This window comes from Wyeomyia smithii, chromosome 1, assembly GCF_029784165.1.
Source record: "Wyeomyia smithii strain HCP4-BCI-WySm-NY-G18 chromosome 1, ASM2978416v1, whole genome shotgun sequence".
Taxonomy (NCBI): domain Eukaryota; kingdom Metazoa; phylum Arthropoda; class Insecta; order Diptera; family Culicidae; genus Wyeomyia; species Wyeomyia smithii.
The window spans coordinates 128,272,583-128,285,493 of record NC_073694.1 but is presented as its reverse complement, the minus strand read 5'-3'; positions in this window follow the sequence as shown (position 1 = coordinate 128,285,493).

Sequence of the window (12,911 nt, the reverse complement as noted above, 5' to 3'; positions counted from 1 at the left end):
GCCAACTGTTAAGTGTACAGGACAATTGCGGGGCTAGCGCTACGATCCCACTGACACTAACACTAACATTGGGCCCAAGTTACTCCCCTGAGGCACACAAGCTCTAACAGGCAATCTATTAGATTTACCATTTAGATAGTTAACCTGGAGAGTGCGGTCAGTTGAATAACTTTGTATCATTTTTGTGAGGTAAAGCGAAAAACTGAAATTTGACATTTTAGCTATTAAACCTTTATGCCAAACACTGTCGAATGCCTTTTCTATGTCTAGAAGAGCAGCTCCAGTCGAATAGCCTTCAGATTTATTAGTTCGAATCATATTTGTTACTCTAAGTAACTGATGAGTAGTGGAATGCCCTTGGCGAAAACCAAACTGCTCATTTGCAAAAATTGAGTTCTAATTTATATGTGTTATCATTCTATTGAGAATTATTCTTTCAAAAAGTTTGCTAATAGAGGAAAGTAAACTAATTGGTCGATAACTTGGTGCCTCAGCTGGATTCTTTTCGGGTTTTAAAATTGGAGTGACTTTGGTATTTTCCCATTTCGTAGGAAAATGTGCTAGTGCAAAGCATCTGTGAAAAATATTTACCAAGAAATTTAAAGAGTTTTCGGGTAGTCTTTTGATGAGGATATAGAAAATCCCATCATCTCCTGGTGCTTTCATGTTTTTGAATTATTTATAATTATAATTTTTTATAATTTATAATTTTTTTCTTCAGAAAGAAATTCTTGGGTGGTGATCTGACCATACTTTTGGTTTACTTCATTATCAATAGGACTTACTACGTTCAAATTGGAGTTATGAACACTCTCAAACTGCTGAGCAAGTTTTTGAGATTTTTGTTCATTCGTTAGAAAAATGCAATCACCATCTTTAAGGACTGGAATGGGCTTCGAAGGTTTCTTAAGAACCTTCGAAAGCTTCCAGAAAGGTTTTGAATAAGGTTTTAGTTGTTCAACTTCTCTCATGAAATTCTCATTTTGCAAGAGAGTGAATCTATGTTTAATTTCCTTTTGTAATTCTTGAAAAATAATTTTCAAAGCAGGATCACGAGATCTTTGATATTGACGTCTCCGTATGTTCTTCAAACGTATAAGTTGAAGTTCACTGTCAATAATTAAATACCCAGCCGTAACCTATGCATTAGGGTGCCAATGAAAATCGATTTTTCGAATCTCGTTCTGGCGATAGGGCTCAAAAGTTTCGTCTTCTCAAATAAAATCATCAGCCCTACCGCTAAACGAAATTCGAAGGTCAATTTTCCCCATATGTTTCTTTGACCCCAGCTTAAAAGTTTCTAAACGTCAGAAAGTCGATTATCTCCCGTTTCATGCATTTTAAGACATTCGGCATCAAAAAAAAAATCGATTGTGCGTTTTTTTCATCAGTCAAAAAGTTGAAACATTGATCGCTTCGAGGCACATGTTCCCAAAGTCCGATTTAGCTGAAATTTAGCATGGGGAAAACGAAGCTTTTGAACCCTACCGCCAAACGATATTCGAATGTCATTTTTTTCATACATCTCGTTGGCGCCCTACTGTATATCTTCAATTACTCGTCAATGGAGATGAGTAGAGTATTTTGACGGCTGGATAGTTGAATACGAGCTTGATATGAATACGAAGTAAATGTACAAAGCTCTTACTCAGTTAGAGTAAAAACGTCTAAGCCTGCTCAAAAAGTTGGTCCCCTGAAATTCAATTACACTATGTACCCCTGCTCATTTAAGTTTAACAAGGAGGTTTTTAGCCACAAGCTGGCTCGCCACTGTAAGACAGAAATTATAAAGTATATATCCCTGCTTTCTTTCAACTATACGCATATTCGCAGTTTGTTTGTTTTTCGGAATATAAACCCGGAAAACCAGATTTTCGGGAATAAGCAAATTCTTACGGGACACCACTAACGCTTGTTCGAAAATAAATGAGCTTCTTAATTTTTTGGTGCTAAAACTATCGAAATAGGTGGAAAACTGTATAACTTATAAAAATTTCAATTTGTGAGTACCCGGGTACTCCGTTGGACGCGTAAAGGTACTTTTTGTAGAGCAAGTAGTTTGCTTACAAATAATTCTTGTACTCGGTAAATATGGTTACATAAATATTTAAAAATTATTTTTCAATCGATGTTTGCAATATACGGTAAATAAATAAATTGTAGCTTTAATTTATTCATCTTGGAGATGAAAAAACGAATTTGCGACCAACAGATTTTATTCAAAAGGTATAGCGCTTTCTTCAAAGTGTTCTCATTGGTCGGAGGTGGTTTTTCTTAGTTTTATTTTCGGGGTGAAATATGCGACACAGAGAAATAGTCTTTTGCATTCGCTTAAAGATAGGTTTGGACATAGGAAAATGTACGCGAGTTTTTTTACGCGGCTTTTACGCGAATTCCGGAATTTACGCGGCACGTAACCCCCGCGTAAAAAGCGACTTTGGTGTATAGCAAAATTACTTAAGTTATTTACACAAATTTACATTTGTTGCAAAGACAATTAAAGTACATATTAATTTTACCAGAGTTGAGAAAAAAACATTTCAACGTTCAATACTTTTACTGCTAAAAAGTAGCGACAGACAGACAGACTTTCATGATGATTATGATGATTATGAATTGCATTATTACGAATTTGTGAATATGTCCGCCATTTTGTATGTTTCTTTTGTCGATATTTGTTTTCTTAACTCTAAAGTTATGTTTACATAAATACAAAAGATTGTTTCTTTGTGTCGCTTGAAAACATCTAAAAAAATTAAAAGAAAACCCTTTCTCAAAAGGAACAATTTTCTATTTATTTAAACGGAACAATTTGACACCCTCTACCTGTATCTTCTTGATGACTGTTTCCGCGTCCTGGCCTAAAGAGCCAACTAAATTAGCTACGGATCAAAGAAAATGACTAAAGTCGTGGAAATACTGGAGCGGCCTGTGCTGCGAAGACGGCTCACCTTGCCGTGGGTTAATGTACAGCCCTAAGTAGAGCTGTACATTAACCTGCGGCAGAATGAACCGCCTTCGCTGCGCAAACCGCGTCCACGGCCTAAGATTCAATCAGAAGCAACCCGCCGGACATGGTCATATATATATTTACATATATACTGGCGTGTGCTGTCGTTTTTACGTAAGCGCCAAAATTTCAAATTTTATTTTTTTACCTATTACTATAGTACACTGCTGGAAATAAGTATAAAGACAACACACTTTTCACTGGTTTCAATTTACAGTGTAAGATATTCGAATCAAATGCTTGTTTATGTGATTGTGCTAGTGAGTTGCATATTCACTGCGCGTAAGTTTGCTGGAATTGCATGTGTATGTGTCATGAGCGGATTATTTCATTTTTGCGCTTGGAAATAATTATAAAGACACTATTGTTGGTCTGTCGGTTTTAATTTGTAGTGGGTATTTGGTGACATTAGTGTTTCGCAGCGGTTGAAATAAGTTATTAACGGTAATATTAGGATGACAAAATCGGTTTTTTAATTTCATTTACCCAAACAAGGATATTTACAGAAAAAAATGCCGAAAAACAGTGCTTTGACCGATTTTGAGAGAGGAAGAGTTATCGCACTTCGAGAACAAGGGTTGTCTCTCCGTGAAATTGGCATCAGGATCGGTAGGAGCAAAGATGTAGTGCACAACTTCCTCCGGTTGGGCGAAAAATATGCCGTAAAGAAGCGATCTGGGCGGCCATCTTCTTTGACGCCAAGAAATAAACGGGAAATTAAAAGGATGGCAGTCCACCAGAAACTGTCTTCGGCTGAAATCAGAGTAGAAATGAACCTGTCCGTATCTACTCGTCGGATTCGTCAGGTTTTAAACGATGATCCCAATATTGTCTTTACGAAAACAACGCCTGTACCACTACTTTTGCCTCGTCACAAGAGTCACAAGCCCGTTTTACTTTCGCTGAAAAGAACCAGTTTTGGGAAGATGAATGGTCAAATGTGGTTTTCAGTGACGAGAAAAAAATTCAACCTTGATGGACCAGATGGTTTCACTAGTCGCTGGCACGATAAAAAGCAAAAAAGACCAACAAGAGAGAAACGAAACTTCGGTGGAGGAACAGTGATGATATGGGCCGGTTTTAGCATGGTTGGGAAAACGCCTATTTGTTTTATTTCATCACGTATGAATTCAAAAATGTATTGCGAGCTGTTAGATGAAGTTCTAATTCCATTTTCCGAAAATGTTATGAACGAAAACATGATTTTTCAACAGGATAATGCTGCTTGTCATGCGTCGAAAGCTACCAAAGAGTTTTTGAGGCTACACGAAATCCCTGTTTTGGAGTGGCCAGCCTGCAGTCCCGATTTTAATCCGATAGAAAACGTGCGGGGCTTACTATCGCGTAACATTTTCAAGCATGGAAGAAAGTATGAAACGGCGGGACAACTGAAACGCGCGATACAAGAAGAATGGTCTAAACTTGATCTTGATATTTTGAAAAATCTAATAATTTCTATGCCACGAAGACTGCAAGAGGTCATACATAACAAAGATGATGCTACGGATTACTAATTTGTTATAAATTGCCCATCAAAAAATGTTTGTTTAAAAAAACAATTAGTGTCTTTATACTTATTTCCACGTCGAAAATCCGATTATAGCACTTATTTATCTTAAAACATATACAATCCAGAAAACAAATACATTTTTGCGTGAGAGCTTACACTATAAATCAGCAGTGTATATGTGTTCTGTTCAATATTGACCACTCAGTACAAATTAGCCCAAACTTCGCTTGTCTTTATACTTATTTCCAGCAGTGTATAGGTAACCACCTTCAAGATGCTTGTTGTCGTTTTCAAAAATTTTGATAAATAACTGAGAAATATCAAAAATAAGAAGTGACGTTAGCGCCACTTTGCATAGATGTGACGTTTAGTTACGGATACGATAGTGTATCATGCTTGTGGAGTGCATAATTTTATTCATATCTTTGCTGCTGATTACCAGTACAGACCAGTACGCATGACAAACTAGACTATTCAGGCGTACCAACGTCACTTTTAGTGCAAAACGTTGAAATGGTTTTGCTCTTTTGCAAGAGAAGTGACGTTGGCATTAGAACTCAATGCATTTACATAAATAAACGTGTTAAAGCAATGGGGTACGTTTTTCATCATATTTACTCAGATTATATCAGATCAGATTGCGTAATAAAGCGCTTCTGTTAATTTGCGAACGATTTAGATTGAATCGCTTCTGTAGCGATTTTGTGCTTTTGGCGCTTACGTCAAAATCCTAGCCCACGGCAGTATAGGTTTCTTCCTCGGCAATTTTTATTTTTCGTTTGGATTCGCCCCGAAGCATCATTGCGATTGGCAATACCATTCACAGTGAATACTCATCGGAATTGATCTGAGTGACAAGGCTTCTGAAACGATGTATTCCCATCCGATCGCTCAATATCCCTTCGGATGACTTGAGTAAATCGTAGCCAATACGAGTCAAACACGAAAGTAATCATATTACGTTTTAATAACTATTCATCGCCCACAAGCCACTCGTAACAGTTCAGTTCACCATAGGCGTTGTTTCCTTTGCTGAGTGAATACACTGTTGCAACGTGCTGTTGTGCTTTGGCAATAATAAATGAATACGAATGCAACGAAGTGATGTTCAGCAGCCCTGTGTATAAAAAACGTAGACAAACAGTCTGAAGACAATTTTTAATTTTTTCCGTCGGCACATGTATTGTGTACAATATATTATAATAGAAAACTCACTGTTATAGATGAGAGATATTGAAGGAGGGTTCGATTATCCGGAGCAACATGTTTTTTAAAACTGCGGATAATCGAGTCCGACCTGTACTTATTTTATGTTCTTCGCAAACCTTATGCACGATGGGACAGGTGTGCGTTAAACGACATTGAAGCATATATTCAAAAATATGTCTCTAGGAACATTCCAGATGAAAAATCCTGAAGATAGAGGTTGATGCAATTGGAAATGTCTCCATTCCGGGTTTCTCCGGGGCGTTTAGATTATTCCGGTAGTGGCCAATGCAGTCTGTGTTCAGAAATATGTCTTGGATGATTCCTGATGAAAAATCCTGAAGATAGAGGTGTCGCATGCTATATTTTGTTGCAGAAATGTAAATTCTCGCACTACGAGTTCCTTCGGGACATCCAGTTTGTTCCGGAAGTGGCCAATGACGCCTAAATTTAAAAATATGCATTTTGAATGATTCCAGATGAAAAATCCTGGAGATAAAGGTGCCACACGCTATATTTTTATGCAAAAATGTAAATGTCCCCTGAGACAGGTTCCGTTGGGGATTTTCGGATGAGAAATTGCCATTTTTCGATGAGCTCTTTGCCGATTCCTGATCTTGATGAAACATTCACTTTAGAAATGGTTTTTACATCTATGCCAATGATGCAAATAAGCATTATTATCAGGTAACCAATCATCAAATCTATCCAAAAATTGGCAGGTTTGTCATGCCTTGCCTATCCGACTTAATTTGACTCCTATACATAGGCTTACTAATGTGTAAACATTACAAAATATGTCGAATAAGTTCTGAAAAAATCGTTGCTCAATTATAGTCAGTAAAAGATAAATGTAAGATTAGGTTTGAATTTTATTTCGATTCATTTTTTGTTTGACATTTTCATTTTCACCTTACTGCGAAAGCAACTACAAACTATAAATATAATAAAATAAAAAATGTATGTAATAGTGTTGATGTCTCCGTTTATGGCAGAACAAACAATATAAATTCTAAATAAATATTAGTAAATAATTATTTCAATTTGAAAAAAAAAACACTAATCTTCATCTGCTTGGGATGTTCGAATTAGTAAAATTTAATAAATAACTAACTAATAATAATACTACTAACAATGGCAACTGTACAGAAAACTGATATGAAGCAGATTGGACGTATTTAGTAACTCGTACTTCTGTTATCGGTCTGTCCCCAGGCTTCAAGTAGAGCAAGTGTTTTATTAAAATGAGCACACCACTCGTCGCAACAATCAGCTGACAGCAAATACCTGTAAAAATATAGAACGACGTATCCGGTAAAGCCATATATTCACGCAAACCTACCGCTGAATAGCAGTATTGCCTTGCTTTGCTAGCACCAGCGATTCAACATCATCCGGCGGTGCTGGACGTCGAAATTGTAATAATAATTTGTTCAATCGAGAGCATACCAGTCTGGGTGCAATAGTTACTTTCTGAGTGCAGCACTTCTGCAAATGGATGCTTCCGATCGATTTTTCAACATCAGGATAGGTCCAATAGCAAAGGACATGACCATGCAGTCGATAACAGCACCAATGCCGTGCTCCAAACCCGAATACATTCTCGAACATCGTCAAAAATCCATGATAATCATATGAACGGTACTTTCCAGAGGACGACTGGATTTAGTGTCCAATTTATTCGCTGGATTTCCTACGTGTAAGTTAATAAGCATCACCAAACAAACACTACGCGAACACGTCAAAAACCCGCAATCGCAGCAGCAAACAAGCTGAGTCTGACCGTTTGACTATATTTCTCCGGAGAGGCACGAACGGTACAGTTTTTTCACTTACACTGGAACTAGTTGTAACAAACGAAAAACACAAATTTAATAAAAACAAGTAGCGCACGATCATTCTGTGCCGAACACGCATCAGTATCGGACGTGTTTGGTGATCGCTCCGATAGAATATAAAACAAAAGACGTGTGAACAAGTGTTGGCATTGTTTGCCTGGTCGAGTGAAATAAATCCGGGTTCAAGGTCGCGCCTTTGTGCAACTGTTTCGCATCGTGACTGCCAGCTGGTGCGTAAGCCGATTTGGCTGCTGGCTTAATTGTGCTACAGCAGTGGACGAGACACAAAATAGGAAAAAAAGAAGCCATCAGTTGACAGTTGAGTTGTATCGCTGTGCGGAGTGATCTCACACCTGGCTCGCTGCTGGTGGCTGTTAGGTGCTGCTGTATTGGTGCTGCTGGCTGTAACGGCTGCAACTTCGAACGATCGGACAACCAACCTTACTGGAAGAGAGAAGTAAAAAGGTACGTGCTCTTGTCGGCGCTAGTGCGCTAGACTTAGCGGGATGGATGTAGATCCCTCGCCTCCCGCGCCACCATCCCCGAACCCCTCTGACCCTGACCCTTCTGTTACCCCCTCCCTTGTTCATTCTTCAGTCCCCTCTCGCCCCAGGCTTTACCCAGACGGAGCCCAGGGCAGCTATACTGTCTATTTTCGGCCAAAGGCGGGACCGAAATCGAAACAGTTGAACCTCTTGCAGATTTCTAAAGACCTGACGAAGGAGTACAAGGGCGTGACCGAAATTTCCAAGGTCCGGCCTAACAAGCTCCGTGTCGTGGTCAGTAACCTGAAAGAGGCCAACGATATAGCTCGCTCTGAGCTCTTCACACGCGAGTATCGCGTTTACAAACCCGCACGAGACGTGGAGATCGACGGTGTCATAACCGATTCGAGTCTGTCCGTCGAGTGTATACTGAAAAGTGCCAAAGGGTGCTTTAAGAACAAAACCTGTCCCGATGTAAAGGTGCTCGACTGCAAGCAATTGCGGTCAGCATCGATCATCGGTGGAAGAACAGTAAACACTCCGTCAGACTCGTTTCGAGTTACGTTCGCCGGGTCAGCGCTACCAAGCCACGTCTTGATCCACCGGGTTCGTCTCCCTGTGCGATTATATGTGCCTCGCGTCATGAACTGCCTGAATTGTAAGCAGTTAGGCCACACCGCCGCCCACTGCTGCAATAAGGCACGTTGTGGCAAGTGTGGGGAGAATCATGCGGATGATTCCTGCAGTAAAAATGCTGAAAAATGCATTCACTGTGGGGAGAGTCAGCATGAGCTCTCGACATGTGCGGTGTACATGCAGCGCAGGGATAAAATAAAGAGGTCTCTCAAAGAGCGTTCGAAGCGTTCTTACGCTGAGATGCTGAAGAAGACCGTTACCACTTCTCCCATTACATCAAACCCTTTTGATCTGTTGTCTTCTGATGAAACCGATTCTGACGATTTACCAGCGGGAACATCTTACGCCAATCCTGGGGAGTCTAGAAAGAGGAAAAATATTTCCTCTCCTAAACTTCCCAGAAAAGGTCCTAAGATTTCTCAAAGTGAAATGAAAGTTACAAACAAACCAAACAGTGCTGCGGAAAAACCGAAGCAAACTCCTCCTGGGCTTGCAAATTTAAAGTCCCAGAAGGAGTTCCCAGCACTGCCAGGAACATCTAAAACCCCAGTTGTTCCTTTTGCACACCCAGTTGATGAAACAAACTCTGGATTAGTGAAATTTTCTGACATTGTGGACTGGATTTTTGAAACTTTCAATGTACCCGATCCAATTAAAATTTTTCTTATAGCATTCCTCCCAACAGTTAGCTCATTTTTGAAGCAGTTGACTGCCCAATGGCCCCTCCTTGCAGCGATTGTATCCTTCGATGCCTAATTCAACTGCGTATATGAAGGATTCTATCTCTGTCTTACAGTGGAATTGTAGAAGTATTTTACCAAAAATTGCTTCGTTTAAAGTTTTGATAAATAAAAACAAATGCGATGCATTTTCCCTTTGTGAAACTTGGCTTACTTCAAATATTGATCTCAACTTCCATGATTTTAATATTATTCGCCTTGATCGAGACACCCCATATGGAGGAGTACTTTTAGGGATTAAAAAGTGCTATTCTTTCTATCGTATTAACCTCCCCTCGATTCCAGGCATCGAAGTTGTCGCATGTCAAATGACAATACAAGGTAAAGAGCTTTGTATTGCCTCAATATATATTCCTCCCAGAGCACAGGTTGGGCAACGGCTGCTCTTTGATTTAATAGAACTTCTTCCCTCGCCACGTTTGATTTTGCGAGACTTCAACTCTCATGGTGTGGCTTGGGGTTCCCCCTACAATGATAACCGCTCCTCTTTAATCTATAACCTTTGCGATGACTTCGACATGACTATTTTGAACAACGGCGAAATGACACGTATCCCGAAACCTCCAGCGCGCCCAAGCGCTTTGGATCTATCCTTATGTTCGACGTCGCTACGGTTGGATTGCACATGGAAGGTAATCCTCGATCCTCACGGTAGCGACCATTTGCCTATTCTTATTTCAATTAATAACGGGTCAACTCGCATGCGACCAATTGACATTCCGTATGACCTCACACGGAATGTCGATTGGAAGTTACACGAGGAAATGATTTCAAAAGCGGTCGATTCGATTCAACATCATCCACCACTTGAAGAATACAACCTCCTCGCGGGCTTGATTCTCGACGCCGCGTTGCAAGCCCAGACGAAGAAATATCCCGGCGTAACGATTAAAGAACGGCCTCTCACTCCGTGGTGGGACCAAAAGTGCTCCGATGTCTACACGCAAAGATCCGACGCGTTTTTGGCCTACCAGAAGGGAGGTATACCTGGCGACTATTTACGGTATTCGGAGCTTGATACCAAGCTTAAAAGCTTGGCTAAAGCATAGAAACAGGGAAATTGGCGTCGGTTCGTCAACAAGACGTCGAGGGAGACATCGATGAGCACTCTTTGGAACACAGCCCGAAGAATGCGGAATCGCGTAACGGTCAACGAAAGCGAGGAGTCTTCAAGTAGGTGGATATTTGATTTTGCCAGGAAAGTATGTCTGGACTCTGCTCCTGAGCAAAATTTTGTTCGCGATGCGTCTCCGGGCCACGACGCGATAGAATCACCTTTTACGATGGCAGAATTTTCAGCTGCCCCCCTGTCCTGTAACAATAACGCGCCTGGGTTAGATAGAATCAAATTCAACTTGTTGAAGAATCTACCCGGCAATGCCAAGAGGCGCTTGTTGAACTTGTTCAATAAGTTCCTGGAGCAAAACATTGTACCGCAGGATTGGAGGCAAGTGAAGGTGATCGCCATCCAAAAACCAGGGAAACCAGCTTCTGATCACAACTCTTATAGGCCGATTGCAATGCTATCCTGTATCAGGAAATTGATGGAAAAAATGATACTCCGTCGTTTAGACCATTGGGTCGAATCAAATGGCCTACTATCGGATACTCAATTTGGCTTCCGCCGTGCCAAAGGGACGAATGATTGTCTTGCGTTGCTTTCAACAGATATTCAGCTGGCGTATGCTCGCAAAGAACAAATGGCGTCTGCGTTCTTGGACATTAAGGGGGCTTTTGATTCCGTTTCTATTGACATTCTTTCGGGTAAACTTCACCGACAACGATTTTCTCCAATTTTTAACAATTTTTTGCACAATTTGTTGTCCGAAAAGCACATGCATTTTACGCACGGCGATTTGGCAACTTTTCGCATTAGCTACATGGGTCTTTCCCAGGGCTCATGTTTAAGCCCTCTTCTTTACAACTTTTATGTAAATGACATCGACGAATGTCTGGCAAATCATGCACGATAAGACAACTTGCAGACGACAGTGTAATCTCTGTTACAGGAGCCAAAGCTGCCGATTTGCAAGGACCATTGCAAGATACCTTGGACAATTTGTCTGCTTGGGCTTTACAGCTAGGTATCGAATTCTCTCCGGAGAAGACTGAGATAGTAGTTTTTTCTAGAAAGCATGAACCTGCTCAGCTTCAAACACAATAAATGGGTAAAACGATTTCTCAGGTTTTGGTACACAAATATCTTGGTATCTAGTTCGACTCTAAAGGCACCTGGGGTTGTCACGTGAGGTATCTGATGAAAAAATGTCAACAAAGAGTGAATTTTCTTCGTACAATAACCGGACAATGGTGGGGAGCCCATCCAGGAGACCTTATAAGGCTTTGACAAACAACGATATTGTCTGTTATTGAATACGGGTGTTTCTGCTTCCGCTCCGCCGCAAACACACATCTGATCAAACTGGAGCGAATACAATATCGTTGTTTGCGTATCGCCTTAGGTTGCATGCAGTCGACCCATACGATGAGTTTGGAGGTCTTAGCTGGAGTACTACCATTGAAAAACCGCTTCTGGAGCCTGTCTTCTCGTATTCTTATCAAATGTGAGGTCTTGAACCGTCCCGTGATTGAAAATTTTGAAAGGTTAATCGAACTTAATTCTCAAACCCGTTTTATGACATTGTATTTCCATCACATGTCCCATAATATTAACCCTTCTTCGAATATTCCAAATCGTGTCGACTTATCAAATACTTCTGATTCTACTGTGTTTTTCGATACATCCATGATAGAAGAAACTCGTGGAATCCCGGATCATTTACGCGTGCAGCAGATCCCCAAAATTTTTTCCAATAAATATCGAAACATCAACTGCAACAATGTGTTCTACACTGACGGATCACTTCTTGATGGGTCCACTGGCTTCGGTATTTTCAATAACAATTTAACCGTCTCCCATAAACTCGATAATCCTGCTTCTGTTTACGTCGCAGAATTGGCTGCAATTCAGTACACCCTAGGGATTATCGAAAAAATGCCCAAGGACCATTATTTCATTTTTACGGACAGTCTCAGTTCCATTGAGGCTCTCCGATCGATGAAAGATGTTAAGCACTCTCCGTATTTCCGGGAAAATACGGGAACATCTGAGTGCTTTATCCGAAAAATCGTTCCAGATTACCTTAGCGTGGGTCCCTTCTCACTGCTCGATACCGGGCAATGAGAAAGCGGACTCTTTGGCTAAGGTGGGCGCAACAAACGGTGATATTTATGAAAGACCAATTGCTTTTAATGAATTTTTCGCACTTGTACGTCAGAATACGATCATCAGTTGGCAAAATTCTTGGACCAGAGGGGAACTGGGAAAGTGGTTACATTCCATAATCCCCAAGGTGTCGACGAACCCGTGGTTCAAGGGGTTGGATGTAGGTCGGGATTTCATTTGCGTGATGTCCCGGCTTATGTCCAATCACTATAGATTTGACGCGCATCTCCGTCGTGTTGGGCTCGGGGAAAGTGGTATCT